Genomic DNA, 14,276 nt, shown 5'->3' on the forward strand with positions numbered 1-14,276 from the left:
TGCCTGGATATCGTCATGATTATTTGAAGTTCTATCAATTGCCCAACAGTAATTTGTTCACCCATCGTTTGCTATTTTTCTCGAGAGAAGCCACTAGTGAAACCTACGGCCCCCGGGTCTCTTTTTCATATATTTGCCTTTGCGATCTACTTTTTATTTGCATTTATTTTTCAGATCTATTAAACCAAAAATACAAAAATACCTTGCCACAATTTCTTCTTATTTGTTTTGTTTGGCGTTCGATCTATCAATCTACTGCAATTTATCTCACGTCCGTTTGCTTATCTTGAGGCGCCGTACCCGGAAGGGATTGACAACTCCTTTAACACGTCGGGTTGCGAGGATTTGTTATCTGTGTGCAGGGGTTGTTTACGTTGTGTTTCTTGGTTCTCCTGCTGGTTCGATAACCTTTGTTTCATATCTGAGGGAAATACCTACCGCCGTTGTGCTGCATCATCCCTTCCTCTTTATGGAAATCCCGACGTAGCTTCAAGCGACATCAGTTGCTAGTAGTGTTGATTACTCCTTGTAGTTGATGCTAGTTGGTTTATTCGATGGAAGATTATATGTTCATATCCTTAATGATAATTAATACTCCTTTGATCTTGATTATGAATATGATTTGTGAGTAGTTACGTTTGTTCCTGAGGACATGGGAGAAGTCTTGTTATAAGTAATCATGTGAATTTGGTATTTGTTCGATATTTTGATGAGATGTATGTTGTCTCTCCTCTAGTGGTGTTATGTGAACGTCGACTACATCACACTTCACCATTATTTGGGCCTAGGGGAAGACATTGGGAAGTAATAAGTAGATGATGGGTTTCTAGAGTGACAGAAGCTTAAACCCTAGTTTATGCGTTGCTTCGTATGGGGTTGATTTGGATCCATATGTTTCATGCTATGCTTAGATTAATGTAGGATCAAAAGTATGTCTAGAGGGGGGGGGGTGATTAGACTACTTGACCAAATAAAAATCTAGACTTTTCCCAACTTTAGTTCTTGGCAGATTTTAGCAACTTAGAACAAGTCAAGCAATCAACCTACACATGCAATTCTAAGAGTATAGCAGCGGAATGTAAAACAATTGCATATGAAGGTAAAGGGAGGAGTTTGAGGGAGCAAACGCAATGTTGACACGGAGATTTTTTATCCGTGGTTCCGATAGGTGGTGCTATCGTACATCCACGTTGATGGAGACTTCAACCCACGAAGGGTAACGGTTGCGCGAGTCCACGGAGGGTTCCAACCACGAAGGGTCCACGAAGAAGCAACCTTGTCTATCCCACCATGGCCGCCGCCCACGAAGGACTTGCCTCACTAGGGTAGATCTTCACGAAGTAGGCGATCTCCTTGCCCTTAGAAACTCCTTGGTTCAACTCCACAATCTTATCGGAGGCTCCCAAGTGACACCTAGCCAATCTAGGAAACACCACTCTCCAAGAAGTAACAAATGGTGTGTTGATGATGAACTCCTTGCTCTTGTGCTTCAAATGATAGTCTCCCCAACACTCAACTCTCTCTCATAGGATTGGATTTGGTGGAAAGAAGATTTGAGTGGAAAGCAACTTGGGGAAGGCTAGAGATCAAGATTTATGTGGTTGGAATGGAATGTCTTGACCTCAGAAAATAGGTATTGGAAGTGTAGGCATGTTCTGATGGCTCTCTCCACGAATGAAGAGTGGGTGGAGGGGTATATATAGCCTCCACACAAAATCTAACCGTTACACACAAATCACCAAACTCGGTGGGACCGATTCAGAGAACTCGGTCAGACCGATTTGGTTCATAATGTGACCGTTAGGTGTTTCGGTGGGACCGACATGTCAACTCGGTGGGACCGATATCATTAGGGTTAGGGCATAACGTAATCTCGGTGAGACCGATTACACAAACTCGGTGGGACCGATTTTGGTAATAGACTAACAGAGAGTTGGTTTTCGCTCATCTCGGTGGGACCGAAACGTTACAAAAGGAAACAAAGAGTTTGCATTGCAATCTCGGTGGGACAGATCGCTCATATCGGTTTGACCGAAACGTTACGAAGGGAAACAGAGAGATTACAATCCCATCTCGGTGAGACCGAAAAGACTAGGGTTTCTGGCAGTGGCTATGTCAACTGAACTCGGTGGCTCCGGATATGAAATTTTGGTGGGGCCGAGTTGGACTTGTGGTTTGGGACATATGTGGATATGAGAAAGTAGTGGAGGGTTTTTGAGCATATCACTAAGCATTTTGAGCAAGCACCTCATTAAGCAACACCTCATCCCTTCTTAATAGTATTGGCTATTCCTATAGACTCAATGTGATCTTGGATCACTAAATAGAAAATGTAGAGTCTTGTGCTTTGAGCTTGAGCCAATCTTTTGTCCTTAGCATTTTGAAGGGTCCACTTCCTAATCCATGCCATGCCAATCATTGAGCTTTCCTGAAATATCTATCTTGAAATAGCATTAGCTCAATGAGCTATATGTTGTTAGGAATTACCAAAACCACCCAGGGATAGTTGCACTTTCAATCTCCCCCTTTTTGGTAATTGATGACAACATATAGATCAAAGCTTCGACAAATGATAAAATTGAAAAACATCGTCGCTTTGAGAAGTATGTGATAAGCAAGAGCTCCCCCTAAATTTGTGCATTATTTAAAATTTGCTTTTGAATGCAAATGCACAATCGATTAGGATCATGGGTTACTTTTCCATGTCACATACATCTTGGTGGAGCGCTCAAATGATAGAAATTAAAAACACATGCACTCATCACAAAGCAAAGTGAATGATCATAAGAGGATATAAGAGATAATATCATCCAACAAGCTTTAAGGGTAGCATATGATCAAACACATGATCAACAAGTATATCACAAGGACATAAAGTAGCATCACAAGCACACAATAAAGTTGCAAACCAAACCAAATAAGTGCAAAGAGAGATAAAAACTAACACTCTCTCTCTTGAAGCCTATGATCTATACATTTTTCTCCCCCTTTGGCAACAAGTTACCAAAAAGTTCGAAAATGCATAGTGCTAAACGACTCTCAGGCTTGATCTTCGGTAGGAGGTGTTTAGAGAACTCCAAGGACGAAGGCTTCTGATGAAGTAGCTGGAGCTGGTGGAGTAGCTGCTGGAGGTGAAACTGGAGCTGTAGCTGCTGGTGCTGATGCTGTGGCTCTAGTGTCTGTCACTGGCACTGCAGCAGATCTCTGTCCTCTGGGCACTCTGGCAAAAGCATCTGTGGTAGACTTGCCCTTCTTCTCCTCTGCTTCCTCCTGAAGCTGCTCAACTGCAGTTTGGATTTCTGTTACCTTGACATCAAGGTCATAGAATTTTGTCTCAATAATCCTTTCCAAGCTCTCCTGGTTCTTGGTCAGGGTGGCCAAGCCCTTCTCAATCCTCAGGGTGGATTGGATCAGATATCCAAGCTGGTCTTGCTTGCTCTTCAAGAATACCTGAGATGCCTCTTCCACAGTTGGCATCTTTGCAGCCTTCTCTGCCTTAGCCTTCTCTCTCTTTTCATGTGCTTGAGCTGAAGATGGTTCGTTCTCATTCATCACTACTGTGTTATCTTCAAATTCAGGATAGATGGGCAGGTGCTCCTTATCCAAGATGTACTTGCCTTTGCCCATCTTTGAGTTGATCAGCTCCTGAATGTGTGGGGCATACCCACAACTTCTCTTCTGATCAGCTGAAGTCCTCTTGATTGTTTCAACAATCAGGCTCATGACTTTGAACTTCTGTGGGACATCAAATATGTGCAGCAAGTTGATGGCATGTCCTCTGATCATTTTATGATCACCTGACTTGGGTAGCAGTGTGTTCCTTAAGATCTAGTTAATAGTTGGCAGACCAGACAACAGATAGTGTACAGATCCAAACTTGTGTGTATCCAAAGCAGCATCTGGGATCTCTTTGTACATGTTGGCCATACTGTTGTGGCCTTTCTTCTTCTCTGCATAAATGTCCAAGTCATCCTCATGTTCCTTAGGAGCATTTATGAGCTTGGCCCACTCATCAACTGTAGATTGGTACCTAGTACCTTCAGACATCCACACTATTCTTCCATCTGGATAGAAGTGGGCAGTGGAGTAAAACTGCATGATGAGCTCATTATTCCACTTAGTGAGCTTTTGGGCAACAAAAGTGTCCACTCCACATGCCTTGAAGCTATCAAGCACACCAGGGAAGTGATCTTCATTTTCCTTGATGAACTCCCAGTCAACCCATCTCATGTCACACACAATAGTCTCATAGAAGTCCTGTTGTTCCTTAGTGTGGAATCTGTAGTCCACAGCAGTCCTTCTCCTGATAGCATAGGGATCAGACTCTCTCCATAGTCTCAATCCTGCATCCTTCCTGATTTTCATATTCTCTGCAACTGGGTGTGCATCAGTGTGGTCAGGGATCTTGGGCTTCAGCTTTCTCAACACAACAGAATCATCATCTTCTTCTTCAGCAGCTTGAGGCACTGGGGCCTTGTTCTTCTCTTCAGCAGGTATGTTCCTAGTGCTTCTCTTGGGTTTTGGCTTTGGAGCTGGAGCAGCAGCCTTGGGAGCAGCTTTGGGCTTTGATGGAGCAGCCCCTGATTTAATTGCATCTCCCATAAGCTTTTGTGCTTTGGGTACTGGTGCAGCATCCTCTTCCTCTTCCTCTTCTTCTGAATCTCTCATCATTGTTGGCTTCCCAATAACTCTGGCAATGGTCTTCTTGACCCTTTGTTTTCTCTTCTTGCCATCTCCAGTTTCCTTGGGTTCAAGAGTGAACTCCATTGTTTCTTGAGTGGAGGCTCTGGCTTTTGACATTGGAACTCTTCTTGCTGGAGCCTTTGTTTCAGTCCAGTATTTGTTGCAGCAGCTGTGCCATACTCTTTCTTCAGCACCTTTTTCTTTGAAGTGGCTTCATCCTCAACAGCCACATAATCTTCATCCTCAGAGTCAGAATTCCTCTTCTTCGTTGTCCTGGTGGCAGCCTTTGGCAGATTGCTTGGAGTGCTCCTGCTGCCTTCATCATAGCTGCCTGAGGGACTAGTGCCCTCACTCAACTGAACCTGCTCTTCTGACTTGTTCTGGCTGTCACTTTGGTCAGACATCTCTGCAAATACTCTGACAGCAGACCCTGTGAATAGGTTATAGATGAGGTAGAGTAGATGATCATCACAAAGTACAAGAGTTTTGCAAAAAGGATGACTTCAAAACTTAGTTTTAGTTCTTCACAGAAAGCATTTCGGATCTACCAATTTGTAAACTCGATGATACCGAAGCATCTTTTGGAACCTAAACTAGTGAACTCGGTCAGACCGAGTCACAGTTTGGTGGTACCGAGACTGCTAGGGTTTCACAAAGAATCGAACTCGGTCACACCGATTTGCAGTTTTCGGTCAGACCGAAAACGCGTGTGCTTTGGCCTAAGCCAAAATCGGTGAGACCGATTTCTACAACTCGGTCGGTCCGAGATGAATTCGGCGGAGACCTAACCCTAAATTTTCAAATCAAAACTAACCTACGGGATGTTTTCGCTGGACAGGATGATTTCAATTGTGGCAAAGATCATGGCAAAGCAATGTGCTAAGAATCAGAGTTAGGGATTAGCACAAAGGTCAAGTTCGTACCCTAGTTCAGCGACGAACTTGCTACGGCGGCAACGGCGGTGAAGATTTCCATTGACGGCGGCGGAGACCAGCGGCGGGAGGTCGCTGGCGACGAGAGGACGATCCGGAGACCCGAAGAGGCAGAGTAGGTTATGCGCGGGCGAGGAGGTTCAGAAAAATTTCCAAAATTTGGCCCGTCGGTATATATAACCTGACCCTGTCGGTGTGACCGAGTGGAACGACTCGGTGGCACCGAGATGCAAAACTGCAAGCAGTTACTGCAACTCGATGTGACCGAAAAGTTCTAATCGGTTGCACCGAGATTGAAAACCCTAGATCAACTTAGTGATCTCGGTAGAACCAAAAAGGATGAATCGGTCAGACCGAGATGCACAAAGAGGTTTTGTAGGTTTAAGTCTATGACGAATCGGGACTCCGAGTGCTCCTCACATAGAGTGGTTCGAATCTGACTTGATCAAACTTTGTGATGTAGCATGAATAGAGTTTGAGACGAGAAAAGCATAGATAGCTAGAGGGAGTTCTTAGGCATTCTTGTCCATGCATTTGGCAAAAGAGAAAGAGCCAAACAATCAAAACAACAAATGGATGTCCTCGAATGAGTGAAATATGCAACCAACATGCTCACACAATAAAATGGCAAATAAAATATGTGACAAAGCATGCACAAACACTCTAGCATCTATCAAGCAATTTGGCGATGACTAGGTCATCCATATATGAGTATATTGACATAGGAGTCAAATGAGAACATTTGATCATAGGTCATACTCATCGTTTAAGCACAAGTGGGGTTACCACTTTTACATAAAGCATTGATGTGTTCACACCATTAGAGTTGCTTTGACTCAATTGATTAGAGTAAAGCTCCCCCTAGATGTGATATCCCCCCTTAGAGGGATGAACTAACCTTGGGTTTTGTCGATGATGACTTCATGTAGGTGTTGAAGATGTAGATGCTCAATGTTAATGTAGATCATTTGGAGCAATCCTTTGGAGTGACTTGCACTTTCAATACCTACATGGGTTAGTCCCACAAGGAACAAACAAGGATATCCATAGACATAGAGTGATGCATACACAAGATGATGTCCATGAAAGCATTAGGTTACCTTGTCCCTTGTCTTACCAACAAGAGGGTTTGTGACTCCTTGAACTAGTGCAAGATATGGAAGTTGTTTGCACTTGTTCTTGCCAAAATGATAAGAGTGAAGTATGTTGGCGGAGTCACCCTCAAGAACTCTCTAGTTCTTCTTCTTCTGGATCCACACCATCTTGATGGGAATCCTTGGAGTTGCAGTTGTACTTGATGAAGTAGAACTTGATGTAGTCTTGGGAACCCACTTGACCAAGGCCTTAGGTGCTTCTTCAAATGCATCAATTTCCTCTTGAAGCTTGTCCTTGCCTCTTTGCTTGTGGTCTTGTGGTGGAAGATCATCTTGAGCTTGTGTCCCTTTGAAAGAAGTAGGATCATACTTCTCTTGTTGAGGAAAAACTTCGTCTTGGTGTATTGATCTTCTTCCCACTCAACTCCATTGGCATTGAACTTTCGTTCAAAACCAACACCTTGATTCTTCCGGTGTCTTCCTTGCTTGCGCACAATTTCCTCAAATTGCTTACTTCCGGCAAGGCTCTTGTAAACACCTTTCTCTATAATTCCCTTCATAATCTATTTTCTTGCTCAAGTGTAACTTGGCTAAGAGAATCATTAGTGGAATCAAGAGAACTACTAGAAGCAACAACATTGGATTTAGCATGGTTGTTGTTACTACTAGATGAAGCATCTTTCTTGTTCTTGTTACTAGATTTAACTTGTGGCATGTAAGTAGACAAGAGTAAACGCTTGGCAATGTAAGAAGAACTTTTCTTGTGAAGATCATCATTGATTGCCTTTAAAAACTCATGCTCTTGCTCAAGGTTGAGCTTTTCAACGCATAGCTTATCATGAGTCTTTAAAAGTTCTCGATGATTTTCCAAGGTAGTTTCATGAGCTAACTTAAGAGTGTTTAGTTCTTTAGTTAGACGCTCAATCTCCTTCTTATCATCATCATTCGTTTTATCTTGATTAGCATGATTAATTGACGTTTCATCATAGTTTTCATCACTAAAGTTGTCAACAAGTAAATCATCATCACCTAGCAAGTCATCTTCATCACTATTGAAATCAACATACTCGGGATGTGTTACCTTTGGACCTTTGGCCATGAAGCATCTTCCAATTCCTTCATTTGGTGAGTCAAATATGTCGTAGGAGTTGGTTGACACAAGTGCTAGACCAGCAACACCTTCATCTTGAGTATATTCGGAGTCGGAGTGATAACTTCTTTCGGAGTGATTGTCGGAGTCGGAGCCGGATACCCATTCACCAGCATGAGCTTGATGTCTTCTTTTTGTGTAGCTCCTTGATGACTTTTCCTTCCTTTCCGAGTCCTTGCTTCTCCGAGAGGGTCTTCGTTCATAACGATCATCTCTACTCCTCCTTTCTCTTGGTGGTGATTCTTCTCTTCTACTTCTTCTTTTGGGAGAATCTTCTCTTCTTTTGTAGGGTGCCGTACACTCATTTGAGTAGTGTCCGGGCCTTCCACAATTGTAGCAATTACGCTCACGACTAGAAGATCTTTTATCATTGTAGGACCTTGACTTGGAACTTCTTTCTTTGCTTCTACTCTTGTAGAACTTGTTGAAGTTCTTCACCATTAGGCTCAATTCTTCATTGAAGGTTTGTTTCTCACTTGATGATGTGGGAGGATCACACGAGGCTTTGTAAGCACCAATAGACTTGTTGTGAAGCTCTTCCTTATCCTTGAGTGACATCTCATGGGCAACAATTCTTCCAATGACTTCCGTTGGCTTGAGATCTTTGTAATTGGGCATCATTTGGATCAATGTGCACACGGTGTCATATTTTCCATCCAAGGCTCTTAGGATCTCCTTGATGATGAATTTGTCGGTCATCTCTTCACTTCCTAAGCCGGCAATCCCATTTGTGATGAGAGCAAACCTAGAGTACATTTCAGCGACACCTTCACCATCCTTCATTTTGAACTTGTCAAGTTGACTTTGAAGCACATCCAATTTGGATTTCTTGACGGAGTCGGTACCTTCGTGCATATAAATCAAAGTATCCCAAATTTCCTTTGCATTCTCAAGACGGCTGATCTTGTTGAATTCTTCGGGGCACAATCCATTGAAGAGAATATCACAAGCTTGAGCATTGTATTGTAGCATCTTCAACTCTTTCGTGGTAGCTTCACGGTTAGGATCTTTCCCATCGAAGAATTCACCTTGCAAGCCAATACACACAATAGCCCAAACGGCGGGGTTATGTCCAAGAATATGCATTTTCATCTTATGCTTCCAACTAGCAAAATTTGTACCATCAAAGTAAGGACCTCTACGGTGGTAATTTCCCTCGCTAGACGCCATACTCTCCTAGGTTGTGAAACCAAGGCTATGACCACCAAACGATATGGAAATCAAAGCAAATGGAGACCAAAGCTCTGATACCACTTGTAGGATCGAAAGTATGTCTAGAGGGGGGTGATTAGACTACTTGACCAAATAAAAATCTAGCCTTTTCCCAATTTTAGTTCTTGGCAGATTTTAGCAACTTAGAACAAGTCAAGCAATCAACCTACACATGCAATTCTAAGAGTATAGTAGCGGAATGTAAAATAATTGCATATGAAGGTAAAGGGAGGAGTTTGAGGGAGCAAACGCAATGTTGACACGGAGATTTTTTATCCGTGGTTCCGATAGGTGGTGCTATCGTACATCCACATTGATGGAGACTTCAACCCACGAAGGGTAACGGTTGCGCGAGTCCACGGAGGGCTCCACCCACGAAGGGTCCACGAAGAAGCAACTTTGTCTATCCCACCATGGTCGTCGCCCACGAAGGACTTGCCTCACTAGGGTAGATCTTCATGAAGTAGGCGATCTCCTTGCCCTTACAAACTCCTTGATTCAACTCCACAATCTTGTCGGAGGCTCCCAAGTGACACCTAGCCAATCTAGGAGACACCACTCTCCAAGAAGTGAAAAATGGTGTGTTGATGATGAACTCCTTGCTCTTGTGCTTCAAATGATAGTCTCCCCAACACTCAACTCTCTCTCATAGGATTGGATTTGGTGGAAAGAAGATTTGAGTGGAAAGCAACTTGGGGAAGGCTAGAGATCAAGATTTATGTGGTTGGAATGGAATATCTTGACCTCAACACAAGTGTAGGTGGTTCTCTCTCAGAAAATAGGTATTGGAAGTGTAGGCATGTTCTGATGGCTCTCTCCACGAATGAAGAGTGGGTGGAGGGGTATATATAGCCTCCACACAAAATCTAACCATTACACACAAATCACCAAACTCGGTGGGACCGATTCAGAGAACTCGGTCAGACTGATTTGGTTCATAATGTGACCGTTAGGTGTTTCGGTGGGACCGACATGTCAACTCGGTGGGACCGATATCATTAGGGTTAGGGCATAACGTAATCTCGGTGAGACCGATTACACAAACTCAGTGGGACCAATTTTGGTAATAGACTAACAGAGAGTTGGTTTTCGCTCATCTCGGTGCGACCGAAACGTTACGAAAAGGAAACAGAGAGTTTGCATTGCAATCTCGGTGGGACCGATCACTCATATCGGTTTGACCGAAACGTTACGAAGGGAAATAGAGAGATTACAATCCCATCTCGGTGAGACCGAGATCCCTATCGGTGAGACTGAAAAGACTAGGGTTTCTGGCAGTGGCTATGTCAACTGAACTCGGTGGCTCCGGATATGAAATTTCGGTGGGGCCGAGTTGGACTTGTGGTTTGGGACATATGTGGATATGAGAAAGTAGTGGAGGGTTTTGGAGCATATCACTAAGCATTTTGAGCAAGCACCTCATTAAGCAACACCTCATCCCTTCTTAATAGTATTGGCTTTTCCTATAGACTCAATGTGATCTTGGATCACTAAAATAGAAAATCTAGAGTCTTGTGCTTTGAGCTTGAGCCAATCTTTTGTCCTTAGCATTTTGAAGGGTCCACTTCCTAATCCATGCCATGCCAATCATTGAGCTTTCCTGAAATATCTATCTTGAAATAGCATTAGCTCAATGAGCTATATGTTGTTAGGAATTACCAAAACCACCCAGGGATAGTTGCACTTTCAATTAACCTTAATACATCTTTGTAGTTGCGGATGCTTGCGAGAGGGGTTAATCATAAGTGGGAGGCTTGTCCAAGGAAGGGCAGCACCGAAGCACCGGTCCACCCATATATCAAATTATCAAAGTAACGAACGCGAATCATATGAGCATGATGAAAACTAGCTTGACAACAATTCCCATGTGTCCTCGGGAGCGCTTTGCTTTATACAAGAGTTCGCCCAGGCTTGTCCTTTGCTACAAAAAGGATTAGGCCACCTTGCTGCACCTTGTTTACTTTTGTTACTTGTTAACGTTACGAATTATCTTATCACACAACTATCTGTTACCGATAATTTCAGTGCTTGCAGAGAATACCTTGCTGAAAACCGCTTGTCATTTCCTTCTGCTCCTCGTTGGGTTCGACACTCTTACTTATCGAAAGGACTACGATAGATCCCCTATACTTGTGGGTCATCAGCCGTAAGTCCGTGAGACAGGGCGACGGGACCACATATCGTGGATCATTGATCGTTACCGCGCGCTCCCAAGACACTAATGGTTTGGATATGTGATCCGAGTAGGCCTCTGGCCTTTTCGCACTGACCACCATGCGGGGATAAGTATGGGAACTCTACATCGTACGTTTCTCCGAAAGCTCTTCGGACGTCAGCGATTGAGTGGCACGCGCCCGGGTGGTTTGTGTAAGCACCTGCCTTGTATAAGGAGGTAGTCAGGACTGATCCCGGCCGCCCACGCAATGCGCAGGAGTGCAAAGGGCGATGGGCCCAAGACCCCTGAGCGCTTAGGTGGTAGACCGGCATGCTTGCCTCTCCGTTGAACCTAGGTAGGACTACAGCGTGTCGATCTGCCGAGGCCGGGCATGACCAAGGAAAGTGTGTTTGACCGAAGTTAATTGAGCGTGTTGGGTAAGTTTGTGCACCCCTGCAGGGAAGTTTAATCTATTCAAATAGTTGTGTCCACGGTAACGGACGCTCGGAGTTGTATCCCGACCGATACAATTAGAATTGGATAAAGGAGATGTGAAATGGATATGTGGCTCCGGGATTGCTTGCCCGCAGGGAGTCGAGGAATAATATTTGGGCATTACTACAACATACTTACTACTTTATCTTATGCTAATCTGCACTCTTCTAATGCTGCAAGATGCTAGAAGTTTCTTGTCGGAGTAATTTGCCACGGGTAGCCTCATCAGCTCCCCATGGCATTTCAAGACATCGGGGTCGACTGCGCCCCTCAAGAATCCAAGACCAAAGCGCCGCCTTCTCGCTGCCGGCTGGTCCAAGCGGCCGGCTACTAGAAGGCGGCATAGCCCAGAGGGCGGCCTCAAGATGGGCTGACTCCTGGTAGGCGGCCTCTAGAGAGGTCGGCTCCCAGCAGGCGGCCCCAAGCACACTCAGAATCTACACCCTCATAAATACGACGGGACGGGGCGTGGCTACAGCGCGCCTCGCCACCCCTAGCCTAGGGCATAGCAAGGTCACAGTGCATCGTACTAAGCGGGCTCTTCCATTCGGCGCGGCACTGTTGCCATGCTGACCCTGTGTTAACCCTGTCAGAGGGGGTTGCGCCCCACGACGGGCTGTCGGTACGGCCCGCAGGCGGCGGGCCCCACTTGACGACAAGAGGACAGGAAGGCGACCGTCCCTGGCCAGTCGGCTCAGTAGAGGCCGACAGATGACCAGGCGGCCCTCCCCCTTTTTGGTACTGGTGCGCCATTAATCATATGAGACGGAGGATGGCTACAGTGAACGCCCACCAGCCGGCGGTACTGTAGCCATGCCTCCCCCGACAATGCACGCATCATTAGCTGCATTACTACAGTATCGAGCAGCCGGCAGGACCCGCAAGCGACGGGTACGGCCTGTCGGCCAAGTACCACAGACGGCGGGACCCACCAGGTGGCTGGCCCCACCGGCCAGTAGAGAAGCCGGTGACCAAAGACACTGACGGCTCGGGCCTACACCCGGCCGGATTACCATTGTACCCCTAGGGGGTAGGCCTATATAAACACCCAGGGCACCCATGCAAAGGGTTCAGCCTCTTGTTCACCCACGTACCCATATAGAGAGAGGAAGCTAGGGCTAGACTTGCTCTTCTTCTCCCTCTAGAGAAACAGCTCAAGGAGCAAGCTTGTAGCCACCATTGTTGCTTGAGTGATCACGCGGAGACCCCGCAGAGCAGGACTAGGGGTGTTATCTCCACGGAGAGCCCCGAACCTGGGTAAGATCTGCCGGCGTGCATGTCTTCGCCTCATCCCACTTCCTGGCACCGACGACGTCTTACTAGCCCCCATCATGATAAGCCATCCTTTGGCATATGTCGCACCAAACCCCCGACATTTGGCGCCCACCATGGGGCTAGGTGCACCGTCGTTCGGAGATCTGTTTTGGATGGGAACCCTCTTCCTTCCCCCCGAGCGCAGCCAGCCCGGCACGCCAGACGACGTCTGCGCCAACGCGCTGCATGGCGCGGAGGTCGCCTGCGCGGCGAGCTACCTCGCCGACCTTGTTGGCGAGATCCGCCTCTCCGATGAGCCTGCGTCTGACGCAGGCGCTGACGGCCCCGAGAGCCACCTCGTCAGCCTCCTCGACTAGCTCCACATCGCCAACGAGCCGGCCGTCGACTTAGAGTCGGTTGGCTCCACCGACCCGATGCTCGTCGACTCCGACACGGCGTCGCTCAACGCATTCCCCACCAACGTGGTGGTCGCTGATGATCCTCTCCCCCGTGCCGACAGTGGTGGCGGCACCGTCATGGAGGTGCTCGTCATCAGCCATGATGGAGTTTCCGGTGACGGTGCCCGAGACCCACTCGAGGCAACGCTGCAAGACCTGTCTGCACCCATCGCAGAAGACGCCGACGCCAAGACGCTAGAGGCACGCCGCATCCAGCTCGTCGAGAGTGCCAAGAAGCTGGCCAGCATGAGACGCCTCTCAGAGGCTTACCAGCGCGAGATGGACCGCGCCGTTGGTGGCCCGCCGGCTCCTGGCGGGCCCAGCCACATCGGTACGGTCCGGCAGCACGGCGCGGCTATTGCCAGCCTGTTCGAGGTAGACCGCCCTATCTATGCCACACCAGCAGAGAACATACGAGCTACCCAGGCGGCAGTAGACAAGCTAGACAAGCTCGAGGGTGACGAGCGTCGCCACATGACGGAGCGTGTCCAGCGGCTCATTGACGCGAATGCCGAGCAGCAAGAAGCCGGCTGCCGCACTGAAGCACCCAACCGGCGGAATGACGACCCACCTCCTCGCCGAGATCAAGGCGCGACATCCCGGACGTCGACTGGTGGTATCCGCGACAGAAGAGACAAGGAGCCGGCAGCTAGCCGCAGTCGGACTTGCATCACCATCGAGCGCGACCAGGACGGCCGCCCAAGAGTAGTGGCACGATGGGACGACTGTCCACCTCCCCCTCCTCCCTGCAGGGAGAGGCGCACTTCCCCTCCGCCTGTCGACCACCCGACACTCGGCGACCGCCTTGGCCGCCGAGAAGGAGTCGGAGAGAACGATGCCCGT

Source organism: Aegilops tauschii, chromosome 4 (genome assembly GCF_002575655.3).
Source record: "Aegilops tauschii subsp. strangulata cultivar AL8/78 chromosome 4, Aet v6.0, whole genome shotgun sequence".
Classification (NCBI taxonomy): Eukaryota; Viridiplantae; Streptophyta; class Magnoliopsida; order Poales; family Poaceae; genus Aegilops; species Aegilops tauschii.